Source organism: Heptranchias perlo, chromosome 7 (assembly GCF_035084215.1).
Source record: "Heptranchias perlo isolate sHepPer1 chromosome 7, sHepPer1.hap1, whole genome shotgun sequence".
NCBI lineage: Eukaryota > Metazoa > Chordata > Chondrichthyes > Hexanchiformes > Hexanchidae > Heptranchias > Heptranchias perlo.
In genome coordinates this window covers 39,637,390-39,659,040 of record NC_090331.1, presented here as the reverse complement: position 1 = coordinate 39,659,040, position 21,651 = coordinate 39,637,390, and the positions used below count along the sequence as shown (strand labels likewise).

At 40.8% G+C, this 21,651-nt stretch overlaps 1 protein-coding gene across 6 annotated transcripts in view; it reads right to left on the bottom strand.

Moving 5' to 3' along the window:
* LOC137323640 (growth factor receptor-bound protein 14-like) overlaps nt 1–7,553 on the bottom strand; it is a 248,495-nt gene extending 240,942 nt beyond the window's left edge. For 2 of the 6 annotated variants that reach the window (XM_067987362.1, XM_067987363.1), the window contains exon 1: nt 7,410–7,550. The gene's annotated coding sequence lies outside the window, so the exon portion shown is untranslated. Of the gene's footprint in view, nt 1–7,409 lie in introns of all 6 variants that reach the window. The other 4 variants (XM_067987360.1, XM_067987361.1, XM_067987366.1 and 1 more) reach the window with 3 other exon arrangements.
* Between the last annotated feature and the right edge of the window lie 14,098 nt (nt 7,554–21,651).

Here is a 21,651-nt window from a genome sequence, read left to right as displayed (position 1 = left end):
CCACTGCAATGTGTCTATTCTGGTGCTTAAAAGCCCCATCAATACGTTTTCTGTTCCTCTGGTTTTAAGCAAGTATGCTAGTTCTTCAACTGAAACTGTTCAGGTGGACTGTTATTTCCTAGCTGGACTATTAGCATTTAATATTTCAAGAGGAAGGTACTTCTCAAATTTCTACAGGGGTGGGGTGGGGAGGGGTTTGGTAGAAAGAGATGGGGGGCGGGGGGAAATCAATCTGGCATCAGGGTAAAACTTACTTGCTGGAAGAAGCGGGAAGTTGCATCTTGCTCCTCTTAAAGCGTGGTCATAATTTTTACAAACTTCTCTGACCCCAATGTTTACTGCATTATTCATTTTGCTACCATAATATACTCATTCAGCTAAGGTAGTGGGGCAGTGGAGTTCCACTGCCAGCAGTTTTAGCATTAGACAAGAACTTTTACATATAAATAACACAGAAACAGGCTGTTCGTTCTAACAAGTCTATATTGGTGTTTATCCTCCACAAGTATCAGTCCTAATCCCACGGCCCACACTGTTCCTATAACCCCTTTACCTTCAACCACATTAAACATGGTCGCTGCTTCAAATCACTAACTTGGATAGTGCATTTCACAGCCTGTCAATCTTCAGTAAAATAAAGTTTCACTTGCTCTGACCCAAGTCTCTTACATTTAATCTATAGCCCCTTGCTTGAGACCCTTAATTACTGGAAACAAGTTTGTTTGTCTACTCTGTCCTATCCCTTCATCATTTTAAAACACCCTGTAATTATAATGAAAACAGCACCAGTACTTTTTTTAAAATTTGTCTTTCCTCATAGCAGGTAGCAACCTAATGAACTGTACCCTCTCTATTGCCTCAACATCCTTTCTATAGCATGAAGCTCAAAACTGCACATGGTACTGTAATTAAAGTCTTAAGGCTTTATGTAGTTTTACCATTATATCTCAATTTTTAGGTTCTAAAACCCAGTAATCCATTAATTTTCTTTTTTATTAAAGCCATTTGATGTGCTGCTTTTAAAGTTGTGAAACTGAATCCCAAATCACTCTGCTCTTCCAGTCACCCTCGCGCCCCCCCCCCGACCCCCCAAAAGTATAATCATTACTTTTTTTGTTTAAAAAACCAAAATGTATCATCTCACATTATCAGACCTTAAATTCTATCTGCCACTTCTTTGCCCTTTCTTTCAGCTTCTTGTGGCCCAGCCCTCAGAATTATTTACTATGCCTCCTATTTCAGTATTGTCTGCAAATTTGGACACCATTCCCTCTAGCCCAAAAATCACTGATTTACACAGTGGACAGAAATGGTACCAGAAAGGTCCTTGTGGGACACCGCTTAACATCCACTCCGTTTCTTCCCTTCTAACCCAATTTTCTATTCTTGCCTAATTCCATACCCCTTAATCTTCAAGGTACCTTGTCAAAAGCTTTCTGAAAGTCCTTGTACACCACATCCACTATTTCCCCCATCCATCATATATATCACCTCCTCAAAGTACTCAGGTTTGTCAAGCACAATTGCCCTTTGTGAGATCAGTGTTGGCTGCTTCTAGTTACTTTTCTTAATCTAGTAATTCTATCTTTAATGACAACAAACTTTCCCCACCAGATGTTAAATGCACACTGGTCTGAAATTACCCAGGTTAGTTTGGTTCCCCTTTCTGAAAATGATTAGTGGCCAGTCTAGTCCTGTCACCAATCCACTCAACAGAACCCTGAAATATAAAATTTCTTGGGCTTTCACTATTTCTTCCCCCATTTCCCTCAGGATCCTTGTATGTATTCCATCAGCTCCAAGCACTTTGTCCTCCTTTAGCTTAACTAACTTCTCTAATACTTCTATTAAACAGTCACTCATCTCACTTAACTAAATCAGGATTTATCTACTCAAGAGTGTTTTATTTTGTAAACGGTGAACAGTACTTATTTTGTATCCCCACCAACTCCTGCTTATCCTCTAACTCACTATCCATGCACATTTAACCATTCTCTTTTTATGGATATATTTAGAGAATATTTCACTTTATATTTTGAGATTCTCTCTTCATACTCCCTCCTTACTTGCTTAAAAATCGCTTTTATTTTTGAAATCATTCCCATCTGCCCCATTTGCACTCTTCAATTTTAGTTTCTAACTTCCATTATCAACAGCATTCTTAAAAGAAGTAAATACAGCCATTTTGCAATCTCCTTTACAAAAATTTCCATTATTAATCTACAGTCCCTAACTCTCTGCTTATCCATCTAAAATCTGCCCTATTCCAATCTGGTGCCCTTGTTTTTGTCCACAGGAAGGGAAAGATTGGCACTACGATTTATAGACACAAGGTGGGAACATAGGTTTTTATGTTTTTCACAGATTTCTACAATTCAGACTCTAGGCTGATAAGTCGAAGCAGTTTTGGGTTAGGAATTGAATGATCAAATAATTTGAATTAAGCAGCATAATCACAGCAAAGTGGAAATTTGATATGAAAAAGATTTTAATCAATTTGAATGTAATAGCCTGTAGTGCATTTATCTAGTACTTTTTTAAAAAAATGCAACATCTGTCCATATGCAAGTTTAATGGGGGCAGGGAGCATTAAAACACTAGGTTTTTCCATGTCTTCAGAACACGAAGAGTTCTTACATACTATAAATTGAACTTAATGCATAAAAATTATAGAAATGTTAAAGATTGAAAAAATACAAGTAAAAGGTAGTACCTCAGAGCTTATCATTTTAAAACCCTATTTTTAAATAGATAATTTCAGTATTTTCATGTTTTCAATGTTAGTATCACTATTTTTTAAGAAAGGACTTGCAATTATATACCTCAGGATATCCCAAAGCCCTTCACAGCCAATTAATTACTTCTGAAGTGTTGTTACTGTTGTAAAGTAGGGAATATGCACAAGATCCCACAAACAGCAATGGGATAAATTGACCAATTAAACTTAGTGGTTTTGGTGGAGGGATAAATGGATGGCTTGGACACTGGGAGAACTCCCCTGCTCTTCTTTCAACAATGCTATGGGATCTTTTACATCCAGGGGCGGGCAGACGGGATCTCAGTTTAACGTTGCATTCTGAAGGTGACACCTGACTACTATTCGAGTGTGGGACTTGAACCCACAACCTTCTAATTCAGAGCCAAGAGTGCTACCACTGAGCCAAAGCTGAGACATTCAGTGGCCAATGACAAAAAAAAAAATCATCAAGCACAGGTCAGATGCAGGACAATCTTCCACACTATCCCAATACACATCTTCAATTTAGTGAGCTATGGAGAACTTACCACTAGCAACAGAAACAAATATTTTACCATCACCCACAGTTGATTTTACCCCTTCGTGGGTGCAAATATTATATTTAAAATTGAAAGGTCTATCCAGTAGACTTTGTATGGTGGCAGCCATTTGTTTGTTATTTTGGTGGACAAGCCAAGGTTATGTTCTTTTTGCAAATGAACTCCTACAATAGCATTATGTACATTAGGATGTCAGCAAAGTGATATGGTAGATGTGTATTTTTCACACTGTCATCCATGAATTGTTAAAAACAGCTAGGAGTAAAATTAGTCTTGATGCTTCAAAACTTAAGCTGCAATTAAGAATAGTATTGCTACACACTAGTACTGATGATAACAAGTCAGTTACTGATGCTAGTAACAGAGGAGCAATTTGAGGTTATATTTATAAATATCACAAGATTAAAGTCTACTGGCTTAACTGAATCCTCTCTCTTCTTCCTTCCTTCCTTCACCTAGAAGCATATTGGACAGAAAGACTGGCTTTCAGCTATATGCCGATACTGAACAGTGTCTTGCTATAAATACTGAAGTATGTTTTTGTAACAATATTACATAGTTACCAGACTTTGTGAAAGTAGTACAATTGTTATGCTAATAATTTGTTGCTTAGTTACTTTGTCCACCCATCCTCTTTGGCTTTGTTTCAGCCAACCACCTCAGAATCATCGAATGGTTACAGCACAGGAGATCATTCGGCCCATCGAGCCCATGCCAGCTCTCTAACAGCAATCCAGTTAGTCTCAGTCCCCCGCTCTTTCCCCATAGCCTTGCAATTTCCCACCCCCTTCAAGTAATTATCCAATTCCTTTTTGAAAGCCACCACCCTTTCAGGCAGCGCATTCCAAATCATAACTACTCACAGCGTAAAAAAAAAAGATTTTCCTCATGTCACCTTTGGTTCTTTTGCCAATCACCTTAAATCCGTGTCCTCTGGTTCTCAACCCTTCTGCCAATGGGAACAGTTTCTCTTTATTTACTTTATCTAAACCCTTCACGATTTTGAACACTTCTTTCAAATCTCCTCTCAACCTTCTCTGCTCTTAGAGGAACAACCCCAACTTCTCTAGTCTACCCACGTAACTGAGGTCCTTCATCCTTGGAACCATTCTAGTAAGTCTTTTCTGCACCCACTAAGACCTTTACATCCTTCCTAAAGTTTGGTGGCCAGAATTGGACACAATATTCCAGTTGTGGGTGAACCAGTGTTTTATAAAGCTTCAACATAACTTCCTTGCTTTTGTACTCTATGCCTCTATTGATAAAGCCCAGAATCCCATATGCTTTTTAAATCTGTTTTCTCAACCTGTCCTGCCACCTTCAAAGATTTATGCACATATACCCACAGGTCTCTCTGTTCCTGCACCCCCTTTAGAATTCATATCCATGCTGCCACTGCCACTGCCCCTTTTATTCCACAGGTTTCAATTTTGCTGACAAGCCTATTATTATGTGACACTTTATCAAATGCCTTTTGAAAATCCATATACAGATCAACCGTTTTGCCCTCATCAAAAACTCGTTAGTTAAACACGATTTGCCTTTAACAAGTCCATGCTTAGTGAAGTATGTATTACCGTGTGATTTATATTACCCACCTTGAAAATGTCCAATAACAAGGCATATTAAAAGTTATTGCACCACACTAGTGTTCTTAACAGATTAAATAAGGTGCTCAATTTATTATTCACTCATATGGGGATGTGGGGGAAAAAGGTTTTAAAAGTTAGGACTTCCTTAAAAAAAGTCTCCCTTCATCTGCGCAAAAAAGTTATGAGAACTTTCTGTAAATATTTTGAGGTACTAATGGCACAAAAGTAATTTGTAATTAAGATTTTTGGATTTTCAAGTTGAGCTGGATGATACAATAGGTTGCAGACTCATGGTATTAACATCTTCTCAGTTTCTAAATCCTACCAGCCAGAGAAGAATCATGGAATGAAGTTGGAAGTCAACATCACAAATACCATTTAAGTTAATGGCCTTTATCAACATCTCTTCAACTTGTATTTCCTCAACAACCCCGCTGCCCCCACAATAAGTGAGTAAACAGCTACTTGTTCAGCACAATTAAAAAAACCTACATGACATGCTAACGCCACAGTCTTAACATAAGCAACAGCTGCTTCTCATTATGTTGCATTCAATGTAACTAAAACTCAGGTAAATCTAAAAAAAATTCATATTTGAAGACCCAGCGGATGCAAGGTATCTTGCATCACACATCACCACTGACCAAGTTTCAATGAAAAGGGAAATTGGGCAGGGTGCATCAAAAGCTGCTGATCCATTACTGCCCGTTTTGTGGCGTGAAGTTAAATTTTATCCCCAATGAGACAAAGTACAAAGTACAAACAGCTTGTGATGAGCATACATGGATCTTCTCCCACCCAAACGTTACATACATACATGGTAAAATCTACAACAGTGAATATAAATTGAAGGGAGGAGAGATCTAGTTACATTCGGTTGACATCCTTGCATTAATAATGATTTGCAAAGTTCCTTCATGGCATTCTAAAAGAGGGAAGCTTTTTTTGAAATGGTTAGAATGATTTTTATTCCAAGACCTCACCAAAACTTTTATAATCCTGATTGGGAAATAACAAATAGAATCATAGAATGGTTACAGAACGGAAGGAGGTCATTCGGCCTCGAGTCCATGCCAGCTCTCTGCAAGAGCAATCCAGCTAGTCCCACGCCCCCACCCTTTCCCTGTAGCCCTGCAAATTTTTTCCCTTCAAGTACTTATCCAATTCCCTTTTGAAAGCCACAATTGAATCTGCCTCCACCACCACCTCAGGCAGTGCATTCCAGATCACAACCACTCGCTGTGTGAAAAAAGTTTTTCCTTATGTCACCTTTGGTTCTTTTGCCAATCACCTTAAATCTAAGTCCTCTGGTTCTCAACCCTTCCACCAATGGAAACAGTTTCTCTCTATCTAGACCATTCATGATTTTGAATACCTCTATCAAATCTCCTCTCAACCTTCTCTGCTCTTAGGAGAACAACCCCAGTTTCTCCAGTCTATCCAAGTAACTGAAATCCCTCAGCCCTGGAAAAGTAAATCTTTTCTGCACCCTCTTTAAGGCCTTCACATCCTTCCTAATAAAAAAGGACAAAACTACTAGAAGTTGAGTTTTCAATCTGCAAGATGATTGAAGATAATGCCATTTATTCTACTCTGCATAGTTTCCATATTTATGTGGTGCAGTCAAACAGCTAGGCATTATTGAAAGTTAAAAGAACATTGCTGCATCCTCAGTTTTTTGGGGGAAAACTCAGTTCCTGGAACAGTTCTGAAGAGTGCTTTGAAAAATGCCATCGTGACACCAGGCTGAACATCAAAAGTAAGTTTATACACAAAACCCTTTTCAAATCTAATTAAAAAGCTTAAACAAAAACATTTTTTTTTAAATCAGAGACAAAACGAAAAACAATAATAGCATCACAATCCAAAACATCTTAAAAGATATATTAACTTCAAATCCGAGTGCCTTTAAAATGGCACCTGCAGCCAGTCAGGGAGCTGTGCTCCAGTGACAGGGTCCCAGAATTGCACCGCTTTTACCTCGAAGGGGAAAAGTGGTCAAACGAAAATTAGGGCGGGAGAAAAGCAAATTATCCCTCCCTCATTAAACCAAGTCTAAATGCTTAATTATGCAAAAGAATGAAAACAAAACCCAGAAAAAAGTTATTAACTTAATGTTAACAAGCTAAAAGTTCAAATGTTATCAGTCATGCACTTGACTCGGATCCCAAGTATTAGTACAAACACGGCAACTTTTTTTAAATGCAAAATTCCTCCAGAAAGCAAAAAAAAAAGTTTGCTTCGTTTTAAAACATCGCACTTCAACCCGGCATCATTTTTATTTCGGACGGTCACGATTAGGGCACTAGTTTTTTTGAACTAGTGTAAACCAATAATATTGAAGCTAAATCTGTAAGTAAACGCCCTACATAATACCCCACAGATTTTTAAAAAACAGCATCAACTAAGCTCTGAATTCCGGTCAAAACGAAAGCTGTACAGTACTTGGGATACAGTGCCACCTACAAACAACACTTTCTTGGAGCTCGTTTGAATGCAAATAGCCGTAGAAATGCTGACCTTAAACCGACTGTAGGCGCAATCGAGCCGCTCGCCCTGTCCCGGGGATTCTTCGAACGATCGAGCTGAATGAATGAATACGAAGCCCAGCTGTGGCTCGTCAATTTTAACAAGTGTCGCGATACGTAAGCAAAGATCTGACGCAACTCGTCCACACCTTCACCTGCACCGCATGTGCCGGTAACGTGCACCTTGCCCGTAGTTCCTGCTGTAAATCACTGATACCAATATACACAATCCTTTCGGTACTATTTAACATCATCAGCGATAAAACTCGAAAAGATTTCACATCAAGTTCGTATGCATATTTATCATTCGGTTGGCTAAATCAGTTGATCTATTTATAGAATGGGCGAATAGTTCTACCAGTTCCACCTTTAAATCTCTCTGGTTTAATTCTTTATCAGCTTCAAATCCTACGTAAGTCAAAATATGATCCTTTTATCCGTTTTGGCATTGTATCTGTCCATGAATAATTAAGCGGTCTTGTTTAATATGTTCTTTTCACTATGTATTTAATTTTTAACTCCTGCAAAAGCCCAGAGCATACAAGAAGATAGAAGGCAACACATAGCAGATTGGAGATGGGGGTTATGTGAGTTTTTGCAGTAGGGATAGGGGCAGGTATGGGTTTTAGCAAATGATATGGGTGTTGCTGGACTTTAGTAGCAGTGGTATATAGAATGAGGGGTTTGGGCTTACTGGATGATTCCTGGTGTCTGGAGTAATGGGATGAATCCAAAGTTTTGGCACCGTTGTGGGAGGTCGGGGGCAGTGGGTCCCAGACTTTGGCAGCATTGGTGGGAAATACTGGGATCTGTAAACACCAGTGGCAGTACTGGGAGAGGGAAGTCTCAGGATCTGGCAAAATTGGGAGGAAGCTGTCTTGGTTGGGCAGCACTGAAGAGCAGCATTTAATTATTTGGGAGCATTGAAGGAGGTACCACTTTCTATCAGCACAGGGACAAGAGGGTCACAGGGTGTGGTAACACTGGCAGATTTCATGGATGATTGCCTTGAGGAGAGAAGTGGGGGGGGGGGGAGCCTGGTAACATTAGAGAGGAGCATCTTTGGGTCTGGGAGAGGGTACCCAGGTGGCTGAGAGAACTAAGGTGAGGACCCCTAGAATCTGGGAGATACAAGTTGTGGGTGGTAGCAGGGAAACACGGCCTGAGCTGTTCCCAGCCTTTTCTGGCATGAAGCCAATTTTTAAGTGGAAAATCTGCTGTTGCCATATTTGTGGACTTTATGAAGAAAGACTTGCATTTATATGGCTCCTTTCACGACCTTAGGACGTCCTAACTGCTTTACAGCCAATGAAGTACTTTGAGGTGTCGTCACTTTTGCAATATAGGAAATGCAGCAGCCAATTTGCGCACACTAAGATCCCACAAACAGCAACATGAAGGTCAGTTTCCGATGATATATGGCAACTGACAGGTTGACTCGAGAGTCCATAGCTCTCGTTTATGGCAACATTAAGGAAACTTTTTCTTCATTACAGACATCAATGGAAATGTTGACAGCTCCCCCACCTAAGAAGCGGCTGGAGACTATTCAGTGCCTCCTCCATAAGAAAACACAGAGCGCAACTTCAGTGGCCATAGGTGACAGAATAGACAGTAATCTGCACATCAGCTTTCAGATTCTGGGAGCCAGGATACGGGCCACTATTAGACCAGGCATCTCATTAGTTAGCAGGGTCACAGATCCAGGGCCCAGTACAACGTCAATGGCTGAAACAGACTTGTTTGAGGCTGTTCTTTTCAGGACAGCAGTACAATGTCAGGTAGAGCACCATACCAGTAGCACAAAGGAGCTACCTCCCAGGAACAAGCTCCCATGACACAAGGGCCACCTCAGCCCCATGAGCCTTTTGTAGTACCGGAGAAGCCAACCACAACCCTAGCGCTCAGAATGAACCATGGGGAAGCACTAGAATAAGAGAAACCATATTTAGATAGCCAGGGAAAGGACAGTGTCAGAAAAGAGCAAATTGGCTTGTGTTTACTTTGGAGTATGTTTATATTAAAATGGAATGTATACTTATGTTGTGCTTTGTGCTCAGGGAGATTAGAGTCATACAGGAAAAGGTGCATTTATTTTGTGCTAATTTATTTAATCAAGTGATTATTATTGACATAGTCATAGTCATGGAGGGGCAAAGAGATCTAATATATTGTGATGCAAAGGGTTAAGTTATAAGGACAGGTTGCATAAAGACGCTTTGTATTCCCTTGAGTTAAGAAGGCTGAAAGATGATTTAATTAAGGTGTTTAAAATGATACAGAGAAGTTATTTCCTCTGGTGGGGGAATCCAGCAGAAGAGGGCATAATTTTAAAATTAGAACCAGGCCATTTATGAGTGAAATCATAAAGCACTTTTTCACACATTTTCTCCCCCAAAAAGCTGTACATGCTGGGTCAGTTGCAATTTTCAAGACCGAGCGACAGATTTTTATTAGGTAAGGGTATCAAGGCATATGGATCAAAGGCAGGTAAATGGAATTGCTTTACTGATCAACCATGATCTAATTGAATGGCAGAACAGGCTTGAGGAGCTGAATAGTCTACTCCTGTTTCGATGATGTTCCAGGTAGATACTGGAATGAAGGATTCGTCCTTTGTTTGAAGGTGGGGCAAGAAGGAGTTGAAGCTTCCACATGTATGCTGATGACATCCAACTGTTCCTCTCCGCCACCTTTCTCAACCTCTCCACTGCCTCTGTGTTGTCAGATTGCTTATTCAACATCCAGCCTTGGGTGAACTGCAATTTCCAAAAGCAGTGGTGACAAAGGTGACGATGCTAAAGAGAAGGCTTCAGTGATCAGTTGTGGTCGATGTCCCTTGCAGCAGTCACTGAGAAGATCTTTAAGTGGCAGTCATCATGGTCTGCTCATCCATATAGTGCCAGAGGACTGGCAGACAGCTAATGGTATTCCTATATTTTAAAAGGGAGATGGAACAAATCCAGGGAACTATAGACCAGTTAGTTTAACGTCAGTAGTAGGAAAGATAATGGAATCTTTACTCAAAGATGTAATAGAAAAACATCCAGAGAACGAAAATATAATAAAGGATAGTCAGCACGGATTTCTGAAGAGAAAGTTATGCTTGACCAACCTTTTGAATTCTTTGAAAAAGTAACAAAAAGAGTAGACAAGTGTAGATGTAATATATTTGAATTTTCAAAACGCCTTCAATAAGGTACCGCATAATGGACTCATGACTATGGTCAAAGCATGTGGAGTCAGGGGACCTGTAGCAGAATGGATAGCAAGTTGGCTACAAAACAGAAGAGTGTAGGGATTAAAGGTAGCTACTCAGACTGGCAAAAGGTGGGAACTGGTGTTCCACAGGGATTGGTGCTGGGGCCACTGTTGTTCACAATTTACATTAACGATTTGGATTCAGGAATCGGAAGTACAATTTCAAAATTTGTAGATGACACCAAATTGGGGGGTTTAGTTAATACAAAGGAAGAATGCATCAAAATGCAAGAGGACATTATTAAACTTGCAGAATGGGCATGTAATTGGCAAATGAAGTTCAAAATAGATAAGCGTGAGGTGGTGCATTTTGGTAGGAAGAATAAGGAGGCCAAATACTACTTAGATAATAAGAGTCTAAATGGGATAGAGGAGCAAAGGAATCTAGGGGTACAGATACACAAATCACTAGAAGGTTACTAAGGCCATAAAATGGCAAATCAAGCACTGGGGTTCATTTCTAGAGGGATAGAATTGAAAATCAGAGAGGTTACTTTAAATTGTATAGAACCTTGGTTAGACCACACTTGGAATACTCTGCACAGTTCTAGTCTCCATATTATAGAAAGGATATAGATGCATCGGAGAGGGTGCAAAAAAGATTCACAACGCTGACACCAGAACTGAGAGTATATGCTTATCAGGAAAGGCTGAATAGGCTGGGGCTGTTCTCTCTAGAAAAGAGAAGGCTGACAGGTAACCTCATAGAGGTCTTTAAGATAATGAAAGGGTTTGATAGGGTAGATATAGAGAAAATGTTTCCAATTGTGGGGGAGTGCAAAACGAGGGGCCATAAACATAAGATAGTCACCAATAAATCCAATAGAGAATTCAGGAGAAATTTCTTTACCCAAGGAGTGGTAAGGATGTAGCACACGCTACCACAAGGAGAAGTTGAGGCAAATAACATAGATGCATTTAAGGGGAAGCTAGATAAGTACATGAGGGAGAAAGGAATAGAAGGGTATGCTGGTAGGGTTAGATGAAATAAGGAGGGAGGAGACTCGTCTGGAGCATAGACCAGTTGGGCCGAATGGCCTGTTTCAGTGCTGTAGTTTCTGTGTAACTCGATATACTTCTCCCTCCAAAGCAGCTAGGGCCACCTCCCACGAATGTCCACATTGAAGCCGTTTTGGAGGATGAAGGTGTGCAGGGCACACCAGGCTATAACTATGGGGGATAAATGAGCTGGAATATACTGCAAAGACTCTCCTGATCTGTCAAAGTAGTGAAAGCATCACTTTAAGACCCTTGCGATCCCTCAATGGCCACTCTGTTCGAAGCATGTGTCTCATTGTAGTGCTCCTTAGCTGCTGTTCATGCAACGCTTAGTGGAATCGATGGGAGCAAGACATCCATTGGCATTATTTTCTTCTCTATCCCAGGGGCATTGAGACCAAATTGTAGCACTATTACCAATGCTCCACCTGAGATTAGCTAACTCAACTCAGATCAAGAATTGAACCAGTTGCCTTCCTCTCTCTATGGCTTAAGTATTGAGAGGATAGACTCACTGAGCCATTGGCGAGAGTTTGTGGAAGATGTCTCTCCAAACCATACTACTGAATTCAAGGAAAGCTCAAAATATTAATACTGGAATCCTGGGACAGCTAGTAGTCTTGCAGAGAGCTGAAGCAAAGGGATGCACAAACACACTCACAGACATCAGGGAAGAATTTCCATAGGTTTCTCCTGATCTTCAACCACAACTTTTGCGGAAACACTTGAGAAATGGCGTAAATGGCCACTTTTAGTAGTTTCTCTGGGATTTCTGCCAAAGTTATGGTGGGAGACCAGGAGAACCCACACAGAAGTTCTAGGCACACGATCTGTCAAAATAGCAAACCTAAGGCTAATTGACAGGTTAGAGTGTTTGCATAAACCACTGTTAAGTAAACAGAAAAGCTTTTAAGAAGATATTAGGGTCATGAGATGGCCCTTTGATTATAGTTTGGGTGCTGGAAAAGCTAAGGGATGTAACATTCTCAAAAGGCCCGCTTTTCATCAAGATGCTTGTAATTTGACCCTCTTACTTTCTGACATATGCCTGTCCAGTTGACAGATTCCTTGGCAAGGATCCATGTGACAGAGTTAATCCTTTTTCACATGGCCACAAAGATTTTAGTCACAAACATGGGTTTGTCCTAGTAGAATTTAAGGTATAAAGCCATACTTTTCCCCTCGCTAGGAAAAGGAAGGACAGGGCAAGAAAAACTGCAGACCTGTAAAGCGAAACAGAAAAGGCAGAGAGGGCAGAAAGAACAGAACTGAAAAAAGATTCCAAGAAAGTGTTAGGAAACCTAGTGTAGATAACATTCTCTAAAATAAGAGTAATTTAGAGGAGTAAACTCCTTAAAGGGACTAACTAAATCTAAGGCAAGTCATGGCAGCAGAGCTCACACCCGTGATATGCTCCTCCTGCGCTACGTGGGAAGTCATGGACACTACCGGTGTCCCTGGCGACAATGTGTGCAGGAAGTGTGTCCAGCTGCAGCTACTGGCTAACCGCATTTCGGAGCTGGAGCTGCGGGTGATTCACTATGGATTATCCGCGCTGCTGAGATTATCGTGGATAGCATGTTCAGTGAGGTGGTCACACCGCTGGTAAAGATTACCCAGGCAGAAAGGAAATGGGTGACCGCCAGGCAGAGTAAAAGGACTAGGAAGGTAGAGCAGGAGTCCCCTGGGGCCATCTCCCTCTCTAACATATATTCTGCTTTGGATATTGTTGGGGGAGATGGCTTATCAGGGGGATGCAGCAAGAGCCAATGCTGTGGCACCACGAATGACTCAGCTGCACAGGAGAGGAGGAAAAAGAATGGGAGAGCAATCGTGATAGGGGATTCCATTGTAAAGGGAACAGATAGGCATTTCTGCGGCCGCAGACGTGACTCCAGGATGGTATGTTGCCTCCCTGGTGCTAGTTTCAGGGATGTCACGGAGCGGCTGCAGGACGTTCTGAAGGGGGAGGGTGAACAGCCGGAGGTCGTGGTCCATATCGGTACCAACGACATCGGTAAAAAAAGGGATGAGGTCCTGCAAGCAGAATATAGGGAGTTAGGAAATAAATTTAAAAGCAGGACCTCTAAGGTAGTAATCTCAGGATTACTCCCAGTGCCACGTGCTAGCGAGAGCAGAAATAGGAGAATAGACCAGATGAATGCTTGGCTTGAGAGATGGAGTAGGAGGGAGGGGTTTAAATTCCTAAGGCATTGGGACTGATTCTGGGAAAGGCTGGACCTGTACAAGCTGGACGGGTTGCACCCAAGCAAAACCGGGACCAATATCCTCGCAGGGGCATTTGCTAGTTCTGTTGGGGAGGGTTTAAACTCGTATGGCAGGGGGATGGGAACCAAAGGGCAGGAACAGATGGGACAAACTCGGACCAGGAAACGGGAAGTAGAAAAGCAGTTAGTGACATAGTTAGCGGCTCAGAAAGGCAAAAGAAGCAAAGGATAAATAGTGTTCAGCACAGGAATTTGACGGGGTTAAAGGGTATATACTTCAATGCAAGGAGTATTACAAACAAAGCAGATGAGCTAAGGGCACAAATAGACATATGGCAGTATGATATCATTGCTATAATGGAAAACTGGCTTAAAGAGGGGGGTTAATTGGCAGTTCAATATCCATGGATATAGATTTTTCAGGCAGGATAGATTGGGTGATAAAAAATGGACGGGGGGTAGCATTATTGGTTAAACAATCAATTACAGATGTGAGAAGGGATAATATGCTAAATGGATCATCAATCAAGGCCATATGGGTTGAGCTAAGAAATCAAAAAGGGGCAGTCACACTACGAGGAGTATACTATAGTTCCCCAAATTGTGAAAGGGAGATAGAAGAACAAATATGTAGGCAAATTTCTGAGTGCAAAAATAAGAGGGCAATAATAGTAGGGGACTTCAATTACCCTAACATCAACAGGGATTCAAATAGTGTGAGGGGCACACAGGGCGCAAAATTCTTGATTGGTGTCCAGGAGAACTTTTTTAGCCAGTACGTGACAAGCCCAACAAGAGGGGATGCAATTCTAGATTTAGTCCTGGGAAATGAAGATGGGCAAGTGGGTGGTGACAGTGGGTGACCATATTGGGGATAGTGACCACAATTCAGTTAGTTTTAGCATTATTATGGAAAAGGAGAGATAAATCAGGAGTAAATGTTTTAAATTGGGAGAAGGCAAATTTTACAGAACTAAGAGGTGATTTGGCAGAAGTGGACTGGACACAACTACTTGAGGAGAAATCAGTGGCAAGCCAGTGGGAGACACTAAAAAGTGAAATTCTATGGGTACAATGCAGACACGTCGCCACAAAGAAAAAGGGTGGCACTGCCAAATTTAGAGCCCCCTGGTTGTCTAGAAGTATACGGGGCAAGATAAAGTGGAAAAAGAAAGCTTATGACTGTCACAGAAAACTGATTACTGCAGAAAGCCTAGAAGAGTATAGAAAGTACAGGGATGACGTAAAAAAGGAAATAAGGAAAGCAAAGAGAGGGCATGAAAAAATATTAGCTATTAAGATTAAAGAAAACCCAAAGATATTTTATCAGTACATTAAGAACGAGAGGATAGTTAAGGAAAAGGTGGGACCTATCAGGGATGATAAGGGTAACTTGTGTGTAGAAGCAGAGCATGTGGGTACGGTTTTAAATTAATATTTTGTCTCCGTATTCACAAGGGAAAGGGATGATCTGGACGTAGTAGTTAAAGAGGAGAGGTGTGAAATATTGGATAAGGTAAACATAACGAGAGAGGAAGTACTAGAGGGACTGGAATCCTTGAAAGTTGATAAGTCACCAGGGCCGGATGGATTGTTTCCTAGGCTATTGAAGGAAGCCAGGGAGGAAATAGTGGATGCTCTGAGGATCATTTTCCAATCCTCACTAGATACAGGGAAGGTACCGGAGGACCGGACGACTGCAAACGTAGTATAATTGTTTAAAAAGGGTACGAGGGAAAGGCTGAACAATTATAGGCTGGTCAGTCTTACCTCGGTGGTGGGCAAACTATTAGTTTATCCTATCTGTATTGATTCTATCACTTGGAAATGCATGGTTTAATCAGGGATAGTCAGCATGGATTTGTTCAGGGAAGGTCATGCCTCACAAATCTGATTGAATTCATTGAGGAAGTGACATGGAGGATTGATGACGGTAGTGCAGTGGATGTTGTCTACATGGATTTTAGTAAGGCATTGACAATGTCCCACATGGCAGACTGGTCAGAAAGGTAAAAGTCCATGGGATACGGGGAAATGTGGCGAATTGGATCCAAAATTGGCTCAGTAACAGGAAACAAAGGGTAAAAGTCGATGGATGTCTTTACAAATAGAAATCCATTTCCAGTGGTGTGCCACAGAGCTCAGTGTTGGGTCCCTTGCTGTTTGTGGTATATATTAATGATTTGGACTTGAATGTAGGGGGCATGATTGGCAAATTTTGCAGACGACACAAATATTGGCCGTGTAGTTGATAGTGAAGAGGATCCCTGTAGACTCCAAGAAGATATCAATGGGTCAGTGGAGTGGGCGGAAAAGTGGCAAATGGAGTTCAACCCGGAAAAGTGTGAGGTAATGCACTTAGGGATGGCAAACAGTAAAAGGGAATACTCAGTAAATGGGAATATATTGAGAGGGGTAGAGGAAGTGAGAGACCTTGGAGTGCATGTGCACAGGTCCCTGAAGGTGGCAGGACAGGTAGATAAGGTTGTGAAGAAGGCATACGGAATGCTCTCTTATTAGCCAAGGTATAGAATACAAAAGCAGGGATGTAATGATGGAACTGTATAAAACACTGGTAAGGCCACAGCTGGAGTATTGTGCGCAGTTCTGGTCACCACATTACAGGAAGGACGTAATTGCTCTGGAGAGTGCAGAGAAGATTTACAAGAATGTTGCCAGGGCTTGAAAATTGCAGCTACGAGGAGAGATTGGATAGGCTGGGGTTGTTTCTCTTGGAGCAGAGGAGGCTGAGGGGAGACTTGATTGAGGTGTACAAAATTATGAGGGGCCCAGATAGAGTAGACAGGAAATACCTGTTTCCCCTAGTGGAGAGTTCAAGAACTAGAGGACATAGATTTAAGTTGATTGGCGGAAGGATTTGAGGGGACGTGAGGAAAAACTTTTTTACCCAGAGGGTGGTGGGTGTATGGAATTCGCTGCCTGAATTGGTGGTAGAGGCAGGGACCCTCAACTCTTTTAAAAAGTACCTGGACCTGTACCTAAAGTGCTGTAAGCTGTAGGGCTACGGACCGGGTGCTGGAAGGTGGGATTAGAATGGGCACGTGGTTGTTCTTTGAGCTGGCGTGGACACGATGGGTCGAATGGCCCCCTTCTGTGCTGTATCTTTTCTATGGTTCTATGGAAACTTTCTAGAAAGGACAGAAAGTTCAACAGAAGTTGTAAAGAACATTTGAAACAGTTCTGCAGAAGCAGAGTGAAATTGTTCAAAGTGAAGTTGTAGGATTAAGAAATGTTGAAGAGTTTAATCTGACAAGTAAACCTGTGAAATGTATTACAACTGTATTTAAAGCTTATGTCTTTGGGCACAATGAGATAATATTAAGATAACGTCGCAATACAGAGAAACATGTACATGTTAGCTAAGCCAGAACAAAGAAAGACGATGACTACCAGACAGCAACTCGTTGCAGGTGTTCCCAGGGTGAAGCTGAGAATCCCAAGGGAATCCAAATACAAGATGCCACAAAGCCAATCTACCTGTACTCACCCTATAGATAGCCTGTATATTCAAAGGTGTTAACTTGTCAGCAACATTTTGAACACGAATAGTAAATTTAACCTTGTTAAGCCATATAGTAACCTCATAAATTGAGCATAACTTTGTAATTCTGTAATCAAGTGAACCCAGCTGCAATGGAGATGCAGCAATACACTCGTTACATTTGTGCCTAAAATGAATTAAACCTATCAATTAGTAACTTCTGTTTTAGTGCCTGCTGTAATTTTCAATGCTTTATCTTGTGATGGTATTAGTTATGTTAATTTAGATTTTATGACTAAACTGGTATCAGTTAGTGTTTCTCTGTGTCTGACTTCATCTGTGATGACTTTGGCAAGAGGGTTTCATTCTTTTCAGGGTTGTACTGTGGTGACTATTTCAATGCATAATTATTAATAGACATTGGACTGGTATGTGAGATGGTTCAGAAGTGAGCTAAATTGGGCTTTTTATAAACCTTCAATATATACAGCAGAAATCCAGTCCAGTTCCTATGTATACATTAAGAATAAGTTTGATACAATTTTCTTTTTTTTTCATTTGTTCATCGGATGTGGGTGAGGCAGGCAATACTGCATTTATTGCTTATCCTAGTTGCCTTGACAAGGTGATGGCGGACCTTCTCCTTGAACCCTGTAGTCATTTGTGCTGATCGTGTTCCCATGATAGTGTTAGGTAGGGTGTTCCGGCTTTTGATGCAACTATGATGAAGGAACAGTGGTATATGTCCAAGTCAGGATGGTGTGTGAGCTGGAAAGGAACTTGGGAGATGATAGTGTTCAAATGGCATTATGGGGGTGAAATTGGTCTACATCAGTATCGTGAAATGGGCTTGTAACAAATTGGCAGCCTGTCTTTTCCATCGTCTTCAATAGAGAAGAAAACTTGAATTATTGGGTTGCTTTTGATTGACTGTTTTCACATCAAGTTGTTCCCCTCTTCATTTGAGAAACTTACCTTTTAAGTTCCAAAAAATGGTTTTCTGTCTTTCGCCATCTTAAAAGATAAAAACTTAAAAACGATAAAAACTTAGAAACCGTAAACAATGAACTTTTGAGCATTTTATTAAGCAATTGTTGTTGTTTATAAAATTTATATTTATTAAAAGCTACACCCTGTCAATTATCTTCTTGTGTGTGCCTGGGATATGCTTAGTTCTAGGACACAAAGCAGAAGAAAAAGGGGCATGTTAAGGTGTTATCGTAGGTCCCTGGCCCACGATAACACCATAACATGCTCCAGGATTTTCTGTGAATTGCTGGGCCTGGTAGAGCAGACACATTCAAAGCAAGTGCTGCTATGAAAATGAGGTAGAGGGGCAAGTCCTCCCACCTTATTTTCTTGTTGGAGTGAGAGACAGGCACCTATGTAGAGGGGCACCCATAAGAAGAGATCAACAGGCCTGTTCAGATTGGAAGATCTGAGAGGGGTAGGCAGCAATGACAAGAAGCTTGAAAAAGGTATGTGCAACCATTTTTTTTCACCAATAGTGCTGGATGCCGAGCTCCTACATGACAGTAATTATACTTCAAAAATTTTAATTGTCTGTGAGCACTTTGACACGAGGTGCTAAATAAATGCAAGTTTATCTTTGATTCTAAATACATGAACTGTTGGATCGTGCAGTAGGTTAGAAAAGAAGAAATTATTTCTTATATTACATCATAATGAATGAATGTTGTCAGTTTATATCATTTGTGATCTTCATTCTATGCATGTTAAATCTCCACAAAGCTCCTCGCCCCCATCTACCACGGTGTTGTCGGAGTGTTTGCCTGATGTCATGTGATATGCCAGCCAGAAACATCTTCATATTAACACTGAAGCCATCCTATACAGCTACAACAAAAGTTCTGTATCCTTACCTGACTCAATCCCCGACACCAGCTATTCACTCAGGCTGAATGCTGAATTTGACAACTGTGGCATCCCCTTCAACACTGGCCAAGCTTCCATCCCATCCATCCATTTATTTATTTGGAGAACACTTTACTTCCAACTCCAGAATAGCACTGGGCTTTGCGTTTACCTGGTTGCTACTAGAACTGAAACCCTTGTCCATACTTCTATTGCATCCAGCTTCGGCTTCTTCAGGGCCCTCCTCAACATCATCCTGAGCTTCACCTACGTAAACTTCAGTTCATACAAAGTTGTGCCCCCTCATCCAGTCCTAAGCTAAGTCTTGCTCACCCAATAACCGCCTGACTTATTATAGTGAACTTAAAATACTCGTCCTCATTTAGAAATCCTTCTAAGGCCTTACCTCATCCTACCCTGCAATCTCCTTCAGTCCTACATTCCTGATTATGCTCTTTGGTCTTCTGACTGTGCATCACTGTTTCCCTCAACTCCATCATCAGTGGCACAGCTTTCAGCTAACTCAGTCCGATTTTCAAACTTCCTCCCAAAACCTTTGTATCTACTCTCTCCATCTTCAAAATCCTCCTCAGAACCTATCTCCTTCACCATGTATTTGATCATCTCTTTTAACTCTATTATTGCCTGGCATCCATTTTTTGAGTTAAAGGCATTATGTAAATACAAGTTGTTGTTCTATTATCTTGCTTGTTACAGCAAAGATCTTAATAGTGGAACCAACAGAGGTGCCAGTACATTGGTAGTGGACAACGTGCTTGCAGCCGTTTAGCTGACCCATAACTATAATGCTAACTCACTTCATCCGCATAGTATTGAGGAACTCCCAGTGCCCAAATGTGCTGGGAACACACTATGATCAGGGGGTGTATTACTTGGCACCACCAGCAGCTCCAAAAGCTGTCCCAAGGTATTCTCCATGTAATGTTTGTTAAAGATGTGGACAGATAATCAAATAGCTACTCTACACTTCAAGAAGCTAGAGAGAACTCACCCATTTAAACCAATTATCTGGATCAAGTAGCCTTTAAGATGAACCTGAAAGGGTTTGGGACAAATAGCCCCTGTAATACAGTACTGAATAAAACAATGAAATGAATACTCCTTAGAAGTTAGACATTCTGGAACAGTATAAGGAGATAACGGGACTACTCAAAATTCAGTGTCCAGAAACCAAAACAAGTTCTCAAACATCCAGTCTATGAGCCCATTTTGGGATTGGGTCGAGAAGAGACAGCAACCAAAGATTTGTCAATATGGAGAAGGGCAAAGCATCACATAATTCTTGAAGATACAAGATCAATTATAAATTTTCTTTTCTGTGACTCGCTCCCCATCCCCTCTCTTGAAGGCATTGAATTCATGATGGGGTACAGTACCACAGATGCCAGCCATCCGCTGACTTCTTGCCCAAGTGGCCATTTTTGATGTAGGCTTAGAAATGCTATTTTGATTGTTAACTCCAACACAGATGAGCCCCATCATATTCTCATCAGATATCCACATGTGTATACTTTCCAGCAGTAGTTAGTAAATTGCATTCCACAATGGGATTTTCTTCCTTCTTCATAGCCCAGGGGAACTTTGACCACTTTCATGACCCCTACCACCAATTTGCTTGAAATCGGCTAGCTCAACACAGACTTGGGATCAAATCTGGGATTTTCCTGGTTTGTTTGGCTCAGCTACTCACTGCCTTAACAAGGTGAGCCATCAGGACAGCCATTTTAAAGTTTGATTGTTGGAAATGTGCAATATGGAGAAACTATACCCAGTGCTCCTGTGAGTAAGACAAAGATGCCGGTGTCAGGAGATGTGGCTCTTTGTATGCGGTTGGAAAGATTATCTTACACTTTGTAACTATCAGTGCAACTCCATTACTAACAAAATCTACAATTAAACTTTCAAAAGTGGGCTTGAACTTCTACAAAAGAGCTGCAAGAGTCTTTTCTTCAGTAACTCTACTGTTGAGACTAGCACATACAGTTGAGTAGGAAAGTAATAGTCTCAAAATTAGTATATCATTACTTCTAACCTAGGAAACTGCATTGGCTTTCATTTATTTATAATCTTTCGGATCTCCATTACTTGCTGTTTAAAAATCTTATTCACTAACAAATTAGATAGAAATGGATCCCTCTAGTTTAACACTGAGAATGTAAAGTAGATTTAAAGAAAATTTGGAGGGTAAAGGATTTAAAGTTTCAAATATGTATTATATATGCTGTTAGTGTACAGAAATGGAAACATTGAATTTTGCAAGTTTTATGAAGTTGTTCATTCTTAAATACAGTGCTAGATCATAATATATTGCAAATCTGAAAGTGGACGTATCCAACTAAAACACCAAG